This window comes from Nyctereutes procyonoides, unplaced genomic scaffold, assembly GCF_905146905.1.
Source record: "Nyctereutes procyonoides isolate TBG_1078 unplaced genomic scaffold, NYPRO_anot_genome, whole genome shotgun sequence".
In the NCBI taxonomy this organism is placed as follows: Eukaryota; Metazoa; Chordata; class Mammalia; order Carnivora; family Canidae; genus Nyctereutes; species Nyctereutes procyonoides.
The window spans coordinates 17831496-17848490 of record NW_026575036.1 but is presented as its reverse complement, the minus strand read 5'-3'; the positions used below and the strand labels follow the sequence as shown (position 1 = coordinate 17848490).

At 37.9% G+C, this 16995-nt stretch overlaps 1 pseudogene; it reads right to left on the bottom strand.

The window, feature by feature from the left end:
- Positions 1–15960: 15960 nt before the first annotated feature.
- On the bottom strand, positions 15961–16767 carry LOC129505710 (60S ribosomal protein L7a-like; annotated as a pseudogene).
- Between the last annotated feature and the right edge of the window lie 228 nt (positions 16768–16995).

Below are 16995 nucleotides of genomic sequence, written 5' to 3'. Positions count from 1 at the left end.
TAGGTGGAAAGACTCCCCCCTTTGTCTTGTGAATAACTGCTAGAAGTTATCAGAGCGACTCCATTGATATTACTCAGCTCATTCATGTGAATGTTTATTGAGCTTCTACCTTTGCCCAGTATGATGTTAGAGAGATGGATTCAATATGAAGTCATACCGAGATTTGCAGTAGAGTTGATAAATCTTCTAAATGTCAGGGTGAACTAAGAATGAGCACGGTGGCAAGAGGACTTGAACAAGATCTGTGTCTTCTAGGGAAGGCAGGAAAAGCTTTATAAATCAAGGAAGGCTTGGGCAGGAAATTGAAGGTGTTGGGCCAAGGGTTCATGGACACACACTCGTAGCACCACATGAAGCAGGTGTCTCAAACGGTTTATTGTGCTAAAACTGAAAGCAGAGAATTAGTAAAGCACACACAATCTCCTGCTCTCTCTCACTGACCCCCGGTTTAGTCCAATTCTGGCTGCATGCGTGGTGGCCAATGTTCCAGCTGAAAGCTGTTCCAGCCATGTGATTCTATAAATATGTAGGGTCAGAGGAACAGGGGACATGCCTGTGACTATGTAACAACAGGTAAGAAAATGATACTGTTAGAAAGGAAGCCTAGCAGCTGGTATCATCCAGATTTTTTGTATGTTAACTCAGTCCTGCTGAGCCAGCTTTCTATTAATCTATCCGAAGGGAAGGAAGTGAGTCTGCAGGCCCATCAAGATCTGTCTGTTTTTGGATGGATAAGTGGGAGTGTGAGGGGGCTCGAAGGCATTCCTGATAAAGGCAAAGGTGTACATAAATGGAAAGAAACCAGAGGTCATGGTGTGTTTAGAGAACTGCAGATACATTGTCATGATTAGACAGTGTGAGGCTGGTGAGAGATGAGCCTCAGAAGGTGAGGGGCATCTGGAAGGGGGGGATTCCGGAAAGGTCACCCACAGAAGCATATCCAGATGGCTTTATATGCCACATTAAGGAATTTGATGTTTACCCTTTAGGCCCGAAGAGCCAGTCATGCAGCCTATGTGAGTGATGTGAGTTGTGCTGGCCTGGGGTCCAGGACATCCCCTCCCCACAGGAAGTAGGTGGCATTCAGCTCCAGGTGGTTGCTGAATATGGAAATCTGTATCCAGTGTTACCAGAGCTTTGGATTTTCCAAGCTGAGCCATAAAGTTAAATTTGTATACAAAATGTTTTCATTTTAATGTTGGAAAAAAATTCAAATTTACTTCACCAATAAGTGAGCCAATCATCTGGATTGGTCTCTGGGTTCTGATTCCTATGCGTAGTGAAAGGGGCCACATGAAATCTTAATAGAATTTGCCGGTCAGTTTTCCTTTTTAAAAGGATTATTCTGGAAACAATAACAGAATAAATCAAGGGACGTTAGGATGGAGTCAAGAAGAGTAATTATGAGGCTTTTGAAATGAAAATTGAGGAGCTGAACTAAAGCAAAGGTAGCAGGAATGAAACCAAGGGACATTTAAAGGAATTGGTAAGATTTGGTGGCCAGTAGGTATAGGTACTAAGGAAAAAGAAGTTTAGGATGACTTTCAGATTTCTGATTTGGATGGCTAAGTATGTGATTTTTACATCCATTGACATGAGGGGCTAACACTGGTTGATAATGCAATATCAGGAATTCTTCCTCCATATATTGAGTTTGAGGTATCTGTGGTTCATCTAAATGAAAACCTCATGGCCAGTTTGGTGAATTCTGAAGCTAAGGAAAGAAATCAGATTGGGATTACACATCAGAGAGTCATCTACTAATGGCTCATATGCATTCTTTCAACAAATATAAATATTTTCCTTCAATATGTCCTGCCTTGTGCTAGGTGCTGGGGTTAACAACACACTGGTCTGTGTGCTCATGAAAGGTTAGTGGTAAAGCAGAGATAGTAAACAAAAAGGTGTACAAATACAGTAAATGCAAATTACGGTAAGTGCTATAGTGGAAATGTGGTTCATATGAAGATCAAAGATGATATGGGAAAGAAATAGAAGTCACATTGGTCATCCAACCCAGTAGCTGAGAGGGAATCAAGGTGAAAGGAGAAATAGATGGTCCTCTGTTCAAAGTAACTCAGTCCTTGGTGCTGGAAGAGAAGGGGCTGAGAATAATCTGGGCATCGCCCTTGCATACTAGATTGGTAAAAAGAGAAAAACTTTAAACACTGGAGTGACCCAGAGCTCACTCTTGGGGTATTTCTTTTCTCTGTCTTTACTCACTTTGTGATCATCCAGTCTCATAGCTTGAAATATGTCTTAAGAACAAATTTGTATCTCTAGTTCAGACTTCCTCCTTGAATTTCAGACTCATGGCACTGCCCCTCTACCTATCACCCAACTGCCATGCACACATGGATGTCTGATAGGCATCTCCTGTTGACCATGACCAAAAGCAAGCTTCTGGCATTCTATAATCCTCTCTCACTTAACCCTACCGGCCTGAGTCTTCCCCATCCCAGCAAATGACAACTCCATTCTTCCAGTTGCTGTGGCCAAAGATCAGTTAAGTCTTGCCAGCTAAAAAATACATCCAGAGTCTAATTACTTCTTATCACCTCACTGCTACCCCCTTGATCAAGACATTTTTCATCTGGAATATTGCAATGGCCTCCTAGCTTTAATCCATGAACTCCTTCATTCTATTTCAGTAGAGAAGCCAGAGTTATCCTGTTAAAATACGAGCCGTGTCACCTCACTTCTTTGCTAAAACCCCTCAATGGGTTCTCACCTCAGTTGGGGAAGAAGTCAAGCTCTTCTGTGATCTGTCCCAGTTACTTCTCTTTAGTCAGTTTCTACCTCTCTCTTCCATAATGATTTGGCACCAATCACCCTGGTCTTCCTGAAGTTCTTCTAATATACCCTGCAGATTCCTGCTTTGGGGCCTTTGAAATTACGATTCTCTCTTCCTGTATTGATACTCCCCCAGAAATCCACATAGTTTCCTCCCTTACTTCCTTTAGGTTTTTAATCAATATCTAATACCAACTTTAATCAATATCCAATATCAATTTTTCTGGCTACTTTGTCTAAAATTATAACCCAAACTACTGTAACTCCTTATCTCACCTTCCCTGCTTTCTTTTTCTTAGCAGTTATTTTCCAGTATTTAAATATTTTACTTTGTCTCCCTTTATTATATCAACGACTGTTTCATTTACTGTTGTATCCACAGAGCCTATAAGAGTGCCTGGCATGTACGTGATCTTCAATAATGGTCTTTCAAAAGAATGAACATAGAGTTAGGGGGCCAGCATGAGAAACCATTTCAAGAAAAATTCATTTTCAAGGGAAGAGTGGCTAATAATCTCAAGTGAATAGAAATATCAAATAAGATAAGGACTGAATGTAGATTTAAGGTTTGTCCAACAAGAGGCCACTAGGAACCTTAATGAGAGTGGAGAGGGTAAATGTTATTTGACTACCACAATGAACTAACCAGAAAGAGTGTGAGGAAGTAGAGGCAAGGCATGCAGACCTTGCCTGTAAATCAAGCTGGGGAATTAGGACAATAACTGGAAGTTGTTGACTAGAACAAGACATGAGAGACTTGAGGTCTTAATGTTTCTTGAATGTGTAAGATGTGGTTTCTTAGTTTTGAGGGTGCTGCATTTTTAAAAAAGATTTATTTGAGAGAGAGCGAGAGAGCATGAGTAGGGGTAGGGGCAGAGGGACAAGCAGACTTCCTGCTGAGTACAGAGCCTGATGAGGGGCTCGATCCCAGGACCCTGAGGTCATGACCTGAGCCTAAGTCTGACGCCTAACTGATTGAACCACCCAGGTGCCTTGAGTGTGCTGGTTTTTATCACTGCCCAATTTCTACAACTTTTTACTATAGTAAGGTGAGGTGGGGTGAATCCCCGGGTGATTTTGGGGTCCATCTCACTCCTATTTCTTGTTGAGTATTTCAGAAATACATTCATGTGTCCCAGACATTTTGAGGCTCGTGTTCGGTTTAGTATTTTAGTCCTTGAGTGTCCTTCAATTTTGTCAGCATGTAAGTATCATCTTCTGAATAATGTTGTTAGGCCATCAAATTCCTTCTCACGCTCCTGTGGTGTTTCCCTTGGTCAGGGCTCAAGTGGATTGCCTCTAGAGATCTTTGTTATGTTAAAATGAAGGACTTGACTTGGACTGAGGAAAAGCTGAAATTTTTAAAAATATAAAATCCATTACCCTTTGACAGTTGCTTTTCAAGAAGTTGTGCCAGGCTATACTCCTATACTCTCCCCCTGCCCCATACTGGTCATTAAAAGTCATTTTCTTTTTTTTTTAATGTTATTTATTCATTCATGAGAGACAGACAGAGGCAGAGACACAGGCTGAGGGAGAAGCAGGCATCCCATGGGGAGCCCAATATGAGACTCAATCCCAGGACCTTGGACTCATGACCTGAGCCAAAGGCAGACACTCAACCACTGAGCCACCCAGGTGCCTCTAAAAGTCATTTTCTGAACCTTGCTATATATCAAGATGCATGCTACAATATCATCAGACTGCTTTTGCGGTCTATGATATTTTCATTGCAGAGTTTAATTGGCTTTTATCTTTTTGTTTATTCTTTTATTTTTTATATGTTTCTAAGATCCCATCTGGGTGTGCTCTGCTGTACTGCTTCATAATATGCTCTAGATAAAGAAATCCATTACTTCCCTCAAAGGAAATTAAAGAAGCTGTCCTCCAAGGAATAGAGGGAAACCCAAGTAGGAATTCAATCTCTGACTAAAAATTAGCATGTATTTTTTTTTCCAGAGAAAGAAAGAAGAAAATAAAGGTAGAAAACTAGACCTCAGAATTGTAGTTTCATGCTGCTGTATGAAATGAAACCCAAATGGGAGAAGAAAGACTGTCAATAATCCTATGGAGCAGATGGATTTCCTTCTTTCAAGTCAGAGAAAAGAACCTGTACCTTTATTCCCAAAATATCTTGAAGTTTAAGTAAGGAAGGTTTATTTTCACCATCATCATTTTCATTTCAGACTGATATTTCTAACAATCACTAGGAATCAGCAGGAAACTCTTAAAGAAATTAGCATTAAATGCAGAAACTTTGTCATCCACTCCATAGGAAACACAGATAATATTTAAAAAGTGTATTTACCTTTGGTTTGCTCATTTATTTCAATTTATTTCCATTTTCTTTTCTCCTTTCTACTGATTAAAAAAGAATTTTTTTTTCTTTTTTATAAAGATTTTATTTACTTGAGAGAGAGAACACAAGTAGGGGGTCAGAAGCAGAAGGAGAAGCAGACTCCCTGCTGAGCTGGGAGCCTGACTTGGCTCAATTCCAGGACCCTGAGATCATGACATGAGCTGAAGGCAGATGCTTAACTGACTAAACCACCCAGGTGCCCCTTGACTGATTTAAAAATTCTGAAATAATGAAAAACAATAAACTCTTGCTTTGCCCAGGCTATTCTCTAAACATACACCTTAGAGGCAAACTTTTTTGGATAATTTCTGTTTTTATCTTTTGGTGATTACTTCAAAAAACTAGAAAATATGATTACATCTCTTTTTACTTTATCAATAGATATTTATCGATTTAGATGAAAGTATGAATTTGATAACAATGAACAGGTCTCCACTGTGAAAGCTGAGGCTTTTGCTCTTTGTTCCCACTTATCTTTTTCTTCCTGCCTAGTGTCTGATGGTTGTATTTCTCTTAGTGCTTAATTCCTTAACTTTGTAATTTAATTTTTAAATTTTTATTTATTATTATTTATTTATCATGAGAGATACAGAGAGAGAGGCAGAGACACAGGCAGAGGGAGAAGCAAGCTCCTAGCAAGGAGACTGATGCAGGACTCAAACCCAGGACCTGGGGATCACGCCCTGAGCCAAAGGCAGACTCTCAACCACTGAGCCACCCAGGTGTCCTTTAACTTTGTACCTTTAAATAGAAACCTGAATTCCTGTTTCCTGTTTTATTTACCTTCCTTAGGGTATCTTGATATCCCACTAGGTAAGAAGAAAATGTTCTTTTCCTTTTGCCTATCTTCCTTCCATTTTTATGGTCTACTTTGTATTATGTAAGATTTTGCTTTTATATTGTTAAGATACTTATTTTTTTAAAAGATTTTATTTATTTATTCATGAGAGACACAGAGAGAGGCAGAAATATAGGGACTATAGTCCCGATGTGGGACTCGATCCCAGGACTCCAGGAGGCAGACACTTAACCACTGAGCCACCCAAATGTCCTTGTTAAGATTCTTAAAATTTACTTCTTGTTCAGAAACCATACCCAAGTCTTCCATGTTTTCTCTTTCTGTTAAATCTTATGCTGGGCAATGATGCAGAAAATACTATTTTATAACAACATAAATAAAATTCAATTAGTGACTAGAGATTGCTAAGAATTACATTTCTTCTCTTCTATTACAAAGATGTGGTCCCAAGTGTTCAAAATAATGCATTTTAACTTTGTTTTGTATTTGGATCTTGGCATTTTGTAGTGCCTCCCCCCATTTTCTGTGGGGTTCTAAATGTTCTTTTCCCCTTGCATTTGCCTTTGTCATATGCTTAATTGTATGCAGCCCCTCAGTTATGTTTTATGCCCACTCTGCTTTTCCCTAGAGTTCTCCCTCTCGGAGTCCTCTCACTTCCTCCTCAAAATAGACTGGAGGCTTGCTAGGTGTCTTGTCATCTTGGGACCTTCTCTCTCTAGCCTTCCTATCTGTTTCCAATTCTCTTGTATCCTATATCTTTTCATTTATTGCTTTCCTATCTTTGTTGGCTAGAGTTAATCCTAAAGTAACTTTTTAAGAAAAGGTAGATCAAAAGTACATTTTCTGAGTCTATTCTAACCATGGCTATCAAGTGCTACATGGACAAGTGCATGACTCTTGACACATTGACTTGGTAGAGAAGTTTTAGTTGAAAATATTTTTTTCCTCAGAATTTTATAAGTATTGCCTTGCTTTCTTCCTCTTTTATTGCTGATAAGAAATATAATGTCTTTTTAGTTTCTGTCACTGGAGACAACTTTAAAATGTATTTATACTCTTCCATTTCTAATCAGAGCCTATTTTAAAGTAAACATGTCTGTCTTTTTCAGCTCTACAATATTCCTGGTATTTATTTATTTATTAAGATTTGTTTATTAGAGAGAGAGAGAGAGAGAGAGAGAGAGAGAGAGAGAGAGAGAATGAGAATGCATGCACCTGAGCTGGGGGAAGGAGAGGGAGAGAATTTCAAGCAGACTCTCCCTGACCACTGAGCCCAACATGGGGCTCCCTCCCACAACGCTGAGATCATGGCCTGAGCTGATATCAAGAGTCTGACAGTTAACCAACTGAGCCACCCACTTCTTGCCCAAATCCTATATCTATTTTCGTCATATTACCTGTCACTTTGTCTTATTACTATGTGTCTTAGAAAATTTCTTGGACTCTATTATCCAGTCTTTGTTTTTGATTTTTTACTTGTTATTTTGCGTGACTATAGTGTCCAGGAATCATAATCAGCTCGATGTTAAGGAGAATACTATGATTAGAGACCACATTCTCATCCCTCTCCCTTCACAAACTGCACTGTTTAGGGACATTCCTTCTCGTTTTCAGACTGGGAAATATTAGGGTTCCTGGTTCTATGAGAGGGATGGGTAGGTAGTGGGGTAGGAAATTACATTTATCCATTAATAAATGTAAAAACTCCCTGGAAGCATTCATACCATATACCATGTCATCTCCCCATTGAAAAATGACTTTCCTAAGGCCCAATGAACAAAATGAGCATTATTTAACCATGATTTTTAAGCATGCTAACTATGTTTTCTGATTATGGCTTGTATTTGCTAAGTATTAAACTTTCTTTTAAAGGCATTATAATATATTTTAAGAAGGCGTTTATATTTACCCACATGCTTATAATTTCCAATTTCCTTCATTCTTTTATGTAGATTCAGATTTCCTTACATTATCACCTTCTATCTTCCTTCTATCTGAAGAACTTCTTTTGGCATGTTGTAGTATGTGTCTGTTGACGACAAATTCCCTAGTTTCTGTTGTCAGAAATAAGAGTTCATTTCACCTTTATTTTTGGGAAGTATTCTTGCTGAATAGAGAATTTTAGGTCAATGTGTTCTCCCTCCCCCATTCCCTTCATCACTTTAAGGATGGCTTCTCCAGGGTACTCTGGGTTGTGTGGTATCTGGCCAGATGTGTGCTATCATATTTACATCTGTATTCCTCTTTTTAAGATTTTATTTATTTATTCATGAGAGACACAGAAAAAGAGAGAGAGAGAGGCAGAGACACAGGCAGAGGGAGAAGCAGGCATGGAGGGAGCCTGATGTGGGACTTGATCCCGGGACTCCAGGATCACACCCTGGGCCAAAGGCAGGCACTAAGCCACTGAGTCACCCAGGGATCCCTCCATCTGTATTTTTAGTCCTTTTTGTTCTCTAGCAATTACTGAGGTTTCTTTTTATCACTATTTTCAACAACTTATTATAATGTAATAAATATGGTTTTTAAAAAATATGTTTTGCTTGGGTTTCCTTGAGTTTTTGCAATGTGGGCTCATAATTTTCATCAGATTTGGAGAAATTCCAGCAGATTTTCTTCAGATATTTTTCTGCCTCTCTGCTCCTGGGGCTCCAATTACACATATGTTAGACTGCTGTGTTGCCTGATAGTTCATTGATCCTCTTCCCTCTCCTCTTAGGGTTTTCTCTCTGGGATTTATTTTGGATCATTTCTATTGACATGGCTTAAAGTTCACTGATCTTTTTACCAGCACTTCCTAATGTGCTGTTAATTCTGTCCCGTGTATTTTTCACCTCAGATACTTTTTTCCCATATCCAGAAATGATCTTTGGGCTTATTTTATAGCTTTCATTTCTCTTCTTACCATGCTTATGTTTTCTTTTGTCTTTTTGAATACACAGATCATATAATACCTCTTTTAATATCCTTCTCTGCTAATTTAATAATTACTATAATTTCTGGATATATTCCTATTGATTGATCCCCCCATTTATGGACCATATTTTCTTACTTTATAATCATTTTTAAATTGAAAGGTAGACATTGTGGGTTTCAAAGTATTGATTGCTATATTTTGTTGTATTCTATTAAATATAGTGTTGGTTTTTTTATGTATCATTCCCTCCCCCACCTCACCCCCACCAGGGAGGTGGGAATTTAAGTTAATTAGAATCAGTTACATCCTTTCAAGACTTTTAAGCTTTGTTAAGGTAAGTCCAGGTATGTCTTTAGTCTAGGGCTAATTTAGCATCATTATGAAAGCTCTATGGTTTTTAGTATTATACCCACTGTCTAGTCCTGTACAGGCTCCTACTGTCTAGTCCTGTACAGTTCTCCTACTACTTTTTAGTGATTTTTTCCCTGATTTCAGGTAGTTTCTTCTTATGCAAACACAGATCAGATGAAGACTTGGGCAGGAGGGCCTCTACAGATCTCTAAGTCTCCTTCCCTGTATTCCCTCCTCTCTGTTTCATTGCCCACAAATTCTAGCTGCCCTGAGCAATCTGAACTCTGATCTCTGTCTCTTCAATTCAGCAAGATTTACTGGGCTCTGCTTGAGTTTTTTTCCTTGGTTCCACGGCCTGTGAACTGACCTTAGGAGGCCTACATTGATGCAATTGTAGGGCTTACCTTGCAGCTTTCCTTTTTCTCAAGGATCACTGCCCTGTGTTTCCTGTTTTTACATGTATGAAAACTGTTTTTCATATATTCTATGTGAATCTTGATTATTTTAGAGGGGAGCGTATGTTTGATCTGTCCTTTCATCATGGCCAGAGCATAGGATCTCCCCTTCATTTTTTTAGATTTTATTTATTTATTAATGAGAGACACAGAGAGAGGCAGGGACATAGGCAGAGGGAGAAACAGGCTTTGCGTAAGGAGCCTGATGCAGGACTCAATCCTAGGATCCCAGGATCATGACCTGAGCCAGAGGCAGACGCTCAACCACTGAGCCACCCAGGTGCCCTTTATCCCCTCCTTCTTAAAGTTAATGTGAACAATAGAGATTGTGTTTTACCCCCAATTTTTATTTCAAGCCACACCTGCTAACCACCCAGTTAGAAATCGATGCTGGTCTTTACCTAAACTTCCAGAAAGTCCTTGATACTTTGACACAATTGAGGGATAGAAAAGTTGTCTCAAACAAGCTAAGTGTTACCCTGAGCCAGAAAGATTCAAAGCTGCCTGGAAGACTGCTGTGTGACAATCACATGTTCCATTTTGTTTTTCTGTCAGTTCAAATAAGAGATGGTGGATACCAGTAGATTTCTCTCTCGGAAATGTACTGGTGAGCATCCTTATCTAGGTGCCTGTCAAGAAACATGCGCAGTTAGAGACTGGGTTGTGAACGCTGGCCAGTTGGCCCAGGCTCCTTTCCAGCAGAAGGGCCAGCCCTGCAAGATTGCCAATGCATTGTTTTCAGAATTTGTATAAATAGATATCTCCTTATAACATTTTTGGCTTCAGTCTATGTAATACTCACATAATTTTGTTTTATTTTGTATTTTTCTTTCTGTTGTGGTCATTCAAACCAAAAAGGGGAAAAAAGCTGTTTTTGTCCTCCACACTTTCATTTTTATATCTGAATCACTTGATCAATATTCAAGAGTTGAAGAGAAAGTTACAACTACGCTATTTTTCTTCCATCAGTTGTAAGTTCCTCTGCCTGATATCCAGATATACTTATCATTTTGTACAATGAGGTGCTTCAGGGCAAGCCAGAAATAAATACAAATCCTACTGGAAAAATCTAGATTCCAAAATATACAGATACATAAAATTAATACAAACAATAAGTACTATCTGATCTATTACTCTGGTATTCATTTAAGGAATCTTATGGAGGAATAAATATTTTTTCTTATGTGATATATAGACATATGATTGACACTTGATTCATTTTGGGGACTTTGATTCAACTCCAGAGCCCAGCGAAGGCTCCAAATAGTATCCCTACCTGCCCCTGGCACATTAAGCGACATTGCATCTACTGGTTCATGTGGCCCAATTGGCAGGGCACCTTGCATACTATTCTGGACCTGTTGCACAGCCTTTTCTTGTTCAGGCCCTGTTTAAAACTGACAGCTTTACAGGTCACTTGGTAACCACATCTTGTCTGGAAATAACCAATTTATAATTGCAATGCAAAAAAATAGTTCAAGGACAGATTCTGATTTAAAAGTGTGTATAATCAAGGGTCTTGGTAATTTTCATAAATACAGTACTTCTTAACAGCAAGCTTTAATTGTCATAGTACTCATTGACTAAACACCTCTTGATTTCTTGTTCTAAAGTTAAATATAGTTCTCATTTCACTGAAGAGCAAGTTGAAAGTCTTGTCATATCAATGAATTCAAAATATACCTTTCTGATTTGTTTTAGATTTATATTCTAATGGTCAGTGATTTGAAATTCCATTTAAAATTTCCTTCAATTGTAGCCACTTGCTGCAAATAAGAGGTGGGGTTTTTTTCAATTCTTTTTTGTTAATTGAAAAATAATTGGCATACAATATTGTATTAATTCCAGGTGTACAACATCGTGATTTAATATATACATTACAAAATGGTCACAGCAGTAAGTCCAGTTAGTATCTGTCACCATGCAAAGTTGTTACAACATTATTAGCTATATTCTCTATGCTGTACATTATATCCCTGTGCCTTATTTGTCTTATAAATGGAAGATTGTACCTCTTAATCCTCTTCATCTATTTCACACATGCTGCAACCCCTTCCCCTCTGGGGACTACCAGTCTGTTCTCGGTATCTGTGAGTCTGTTTCTGTTTTGTTTTGTTTATTTGTTTTGTTTTTTATGTCATGCTTAAGTGAAGTCATCCAGTATTTATCTTTCTCTGTCTGACTTATTTTATTTTTCATAATACTCTCTAAGTTCATCCATGTTTTCACAGATGGCAAGATTTTTTTTTATGGCTGAGTAATATTCCATTGTGTGTGTATCTATTCAGATTCTCTGCCTGTTTTTTAACTGGATTATTTGTTATTTTGAATTAACTTATAGGAGTTCTTTATATATTTTGGATGTTAATCTCTTATCAGAGATATCATTTTATATTATTTTTTCTCATTCAGTAGGTTGCCTTTTTGTTCTATTGATGGTTTCTTGTCCTGTGCAAAAGCTTTTTAGTTTGATGTAGTCTCATTTGTTTATTTTTGTCATTGTTGTCCTTGCCTGATGAGACAGATCCAAAAAAAATATTGCTAAGAAAAATGTTAAAGAGCTTACTGCCTATGTTTTCTTCTGGGAGTTCTATGGTTTCAGGTCTTATATTAAAATCTTTAATCCATTTTGAGTTTATTTTTGTACATAGTGTAAGAAAGTGGTCCAGTTACTTTCTTTTACATATAGTTGGCCAATTTCCCCAACACTATTTGTTGAAAAGGCTTTCTCCCATCGTATATTCTTGCCTCCTTTGTCATAGATTAATTGGCCATATAAATGTGGGTTTATTTCTTGACTCTCTAGTCTGTTCCATTGATCTATGTGTTTTTGTGCCAGACAATGTGTTTTTAAATGGCTTATTCCATCAACTGAGAATTGGAAGTAATCACTGAAGAAAATGTTGTGCATTTAAATTATTCTTTCTTTCTTTAAAATATCTACATTATTATGTTCTTGATTTGGCCATTGGCTATATTATATGTCTGGAGAAACATATTATCAGAACAACAGAGCCATTAAAATATGCATTTTATTTTTCAATTAGGTTAAATTAGTGAAACGTTTTAAATTAGCTCTGTATATGCAGATGGTTTGGGTTCTGGCAATTTTTCTTTCTGAAATCTTAGTTAAAATGAGTGTGTTAATATTTTCATTGATATCTGAGAAACTTAAGTGGATATTTTACCCTGTAAATACCCTAACCTCCAATGGTTATCAGAATAATAATATCACTAATATAAAAATGGCTAGATAAAGATTCATTCTATAGTGTCTTTATAATGTATTATCCATTCATTTGATAATATCATTGGATATATATTGATCCATTATCATTTGCTCATTCTTTTTTATCCATCTGTGCCTCATTTATTGCCTGCCTACTTTGCTATTAACCTGGGCTAAAGAAAATCTGTTATTTAAGAGAACTGACATCATTTCCCAAATTCAGTTGCTTCCAGGCTGGTCAGATAAGATACAAGATATGTAGTTAAGTTTGAATTTCAGATAAACAACAAATAATATTTTAGTATAAAAATTTCCCAAGTACATAGGACATACTTATGCTAAAAATTATTTGTTGTTTATCTGAAATTTAAATTTAACTCAATATTCTGTATTTTTATGGTTAATTCTGGCAACCCCAGTTGGTTTAATTATTTATATTATCAGCCACTTTTAGGGAATGATAGCATCTGGGAAGTGAGATAGCACAGTGATTGGAGTTTGGATCATGCTAGCTTTAGATTCCAGTAATGTCTTGGAGTTTTGAGTTATGGTAACTTGAGGGAAATTATTTTTTCATATAAAAATGAGATTATTTTTTCATATAAATTATTTTTTTCATATAAAAATTTCATAAAAATATTTTTTCATATAAAAATTTCAAAAATAATATTTTTTTCATATAAAAATTTCATATAAAAATATAGGGTTTCTGTAATGGTAAAATGATATAATTTATATAAGAAGCTCATCACAGTGAATTCAATAACTGGTGATTCTGTAATGGTTGATTTAGGGTCATGATTTGAATCTACTGAAACACATACACATGTATGTACATTTGAAAAAAGCAAATCTAAGCAATCCTTTATAATTGCATTTTGTTTTCCTTTTGTTTTACTGCCTGGTTTTTCACTTGGCAATCTTTTTTTTTTTTTTTCCCATTCTCATTCCCCTACAGTTTACCCCTAAGCTGTATCTTAAGTTCCAGCTTAATAATTTCAGTCCAATATTTTTGACTCCTTATTAGATACCTTTCAGGATTTTTTAAAGTGGGTTTTTAAAAAAGTTTTAAAGTTTTTAATTCTAATTAGTTAACATACAGTGCAATATTGGCTTCAGGGGCAGAATGTAGTGAGTGATTCATCACTTACATATAATACCCAGTGCTCGTCAGAACAAGTTCCTTCCTTAATGCTCATCACCCAGTTACCCCTCCTCCAGCAACTCTCAGTTTGTTTTCTATAGTTAAGTGTCTTTTGTGGTTTGCTTCCCTTTTTTCTTTTCCCCCTTTCCTTATGTTCATTTTTTTTTTGTTTCTTAAATTCCACACCTGAAACTAATGATCTACTATATGTTGGCTAATTGAATTTTAATTAAAAAAAGATAGAAAGCTTTTGTACAGTGAAAGAACCAATAACACTAAAAGGCAACTTGTGGAACAGGAGAAGATATTTACAAATGACATGTCTTTCAGGATTTTTTAAACAAGGATTTTAGACACATCTAGTTACCATAATTCCCTCAAAGAATCTATCCCTTATTAAATTTATAGCCTGTTCCTTTTTTTAAAATAAATTTATTTTTTATTGGTGTTCAATTTACCAACATACAGTATAACACCCAGTGCTCATCCTGTCAAGTGACCCCCTCAGTGCCCATCACCCATTCACCCCCACCCCCCGCCCTCCTCCCCTTCCACCACCCCTAGTTCGTTTCCCAGAGTTAGGAGTCTTTATGTTCTGTCTCCCTTTCTGATATTTCCCACACATTTCTTCTCCCTTCCTTATATTCCCTTTCACTATTATTTATATTCCCCAAATGAATGAGAACATATAATGTTTGTCCTTCTCCAGTTGACTTACTTCACTCAGCATAATACCCTCCAGTTCCATCCATGTTGAAGCAAATGGTGGGTATTTGTCGTTTCTAATGGCTGAGTAATATTCCATTTATAGCAGCAATGTCCACAATAGCCAAACTGTGGAAGGAGCCTCAGTGTCCATTGAAAGATGAATGGATAAAGAAGATGTGGTTTATGTAGCCTGTTCCTTTTTTAAAAAAATATTTTATTTATTTATTTGACAGAGAGAGAGTACAAGCAGGGGGAAAGGCAGAGGGAGAGGGAGAAGCAGACTCCCCACTGAGCAGGGAGCCTGATGCAGGGCTCAATCCCAGGACCCCAGGATCACAACCTGAGCCAAAGGCAGATGGACTGAACTACCCAGGTGCCCTTATTTCTTGCTATTTCTACTTATACATCTTATACTCCAATAAAGCTAATCAATCCACACTATATGACCTATCCTTCCAGAATTGTTTCATCTCTATAAACCACCTTAACTCCTACTTTTCCATTAAGCATTTTCCCACCTGCTCAGATGGAAGTTCTCTCTCCCCACATTGAACTCCCACATACTTTGCATACGTCTTCATTATGGCTCATCATTTTGTTATTACATCTATCGAAATTTTTGTGTCCCTGCTCAGTCTATAAGCTCTCTCTGGGACAGAATCTGTGTTTATTTAATCCTTTTATCCACAGAGAAGCTGACAGAGTGTCTTGTATATTAGATATTTAACATATGTTTTTAATAAACATGTAACTGTTAACAGATATTCATTTAAGGGATGCTAAATAACAACAGACACATAACTGAGATGCAGGTATGGGAACTCCATTTCAAGGTTAAAACACCACAATGATAGAAAAGCATGACCATGGATATCATCTGTCACATGTTCTCTTCCCTCCATGCCCTAGGGTTGAGATAGGAAAGCTGGCAATACCTTTAATTTAGGCCATTTGTTGCATTGAGATATCTTGGAGGGGAGAGAAAATTTGGAACTTTATTCATCTCTGGACTTAACAGAAATGGAGGAACTAATAATGTAGGGAAGGGGTGCTCAGGAGAAAACCTGAAGTGCCTGGCACCTATGACATAGTTAAGTGTCACCCCACTATTTTTTCAATTGAATCTCCGTCTCCTTTATTCTTTTTTTTTTTTTGAAAGAGAACTATTTATTACTTTTATGTCCAGAAAATTCAACAATGTCCACTCAGCCCAGTTTGGTGGCCAGTTCTTTAGCCTTTGCTTTTTTACCTTGGCGATACAAGCCACCGACTTTGGACACGGGATGTTGCCTCCCCAGTGGCAGCGGATCTTATCATATCTGTCATTGTAATTGGTCCTGATGGATTTTACTAGCTTAGCCCAAGCTCCCTTGCCTTCGGAGTTAACCTGTGTGAAGGTGACAGTGGTATAGGTCTTTCTGTGGACCAGACACTCCAGCCTGGCCTTCCCCTTGATAATGCAGTAGGAAAACCACATCTTATGACACAGGGCGGGCAGAAAGACAACCAGCTCAATGGGATCCACATCATGTGTGATCCTTACCAGCTGAGCCTTCTTGTTTTCCACCAAGGTGGTGACAGTGTTAACCCCAGCTCAAAGGACAAGTGGCCTTTTAGTGGGGACATCCCCTTTGCCCGCAGGTTTCTTCTCAGCCTGGGCCAACAATCTCTGCTTCTTCTCTTGCTTTGTCTCTGGTCTGTGCTTGTAGGCCAGCTTAAGCAGTTGAGTAGTTCTTTAGTGGTCTAAGGCCTGGGTGAACTGGTTAATTACAGGAGGCACTTTTAGATGTTTATAAGGGAATAGCTCTTTGCCACTGCAGCCGGATATAGCATGGCCATTTGACAAACTGGGCGAGGTCCCTTTTGGGCTGGATGTCCTGCCCAATGCCAAAATTCTTGGGTCTCTTCCAGAACAGGGGATTGACCACCTTCTTGGCCTCCTGCTTCTTCACAACAGCAGGGGCCAGGGCCACCTTCTTCCCTTTCACCTTTTTTCCTTTTGGCATCTTGGCTTGCTGGAGGAGAGAGTTCCACCTCCTTAATTCTTTCAAATTCCTCAGGACCAGTTCTTTCTGTAGATGAGGTGAGTACAATAGCAAAAGACCCTCACCTGCTTTCCCCAGTGATGCAGGCTTCCTTCTATAACAGCCATCTTCTTATTTTGCTTGGCTATTACAGATAGCTGGAAAGCTATTATACTTTATACTCTGCAACTCACTGAGGGACATGTTTGCATCATC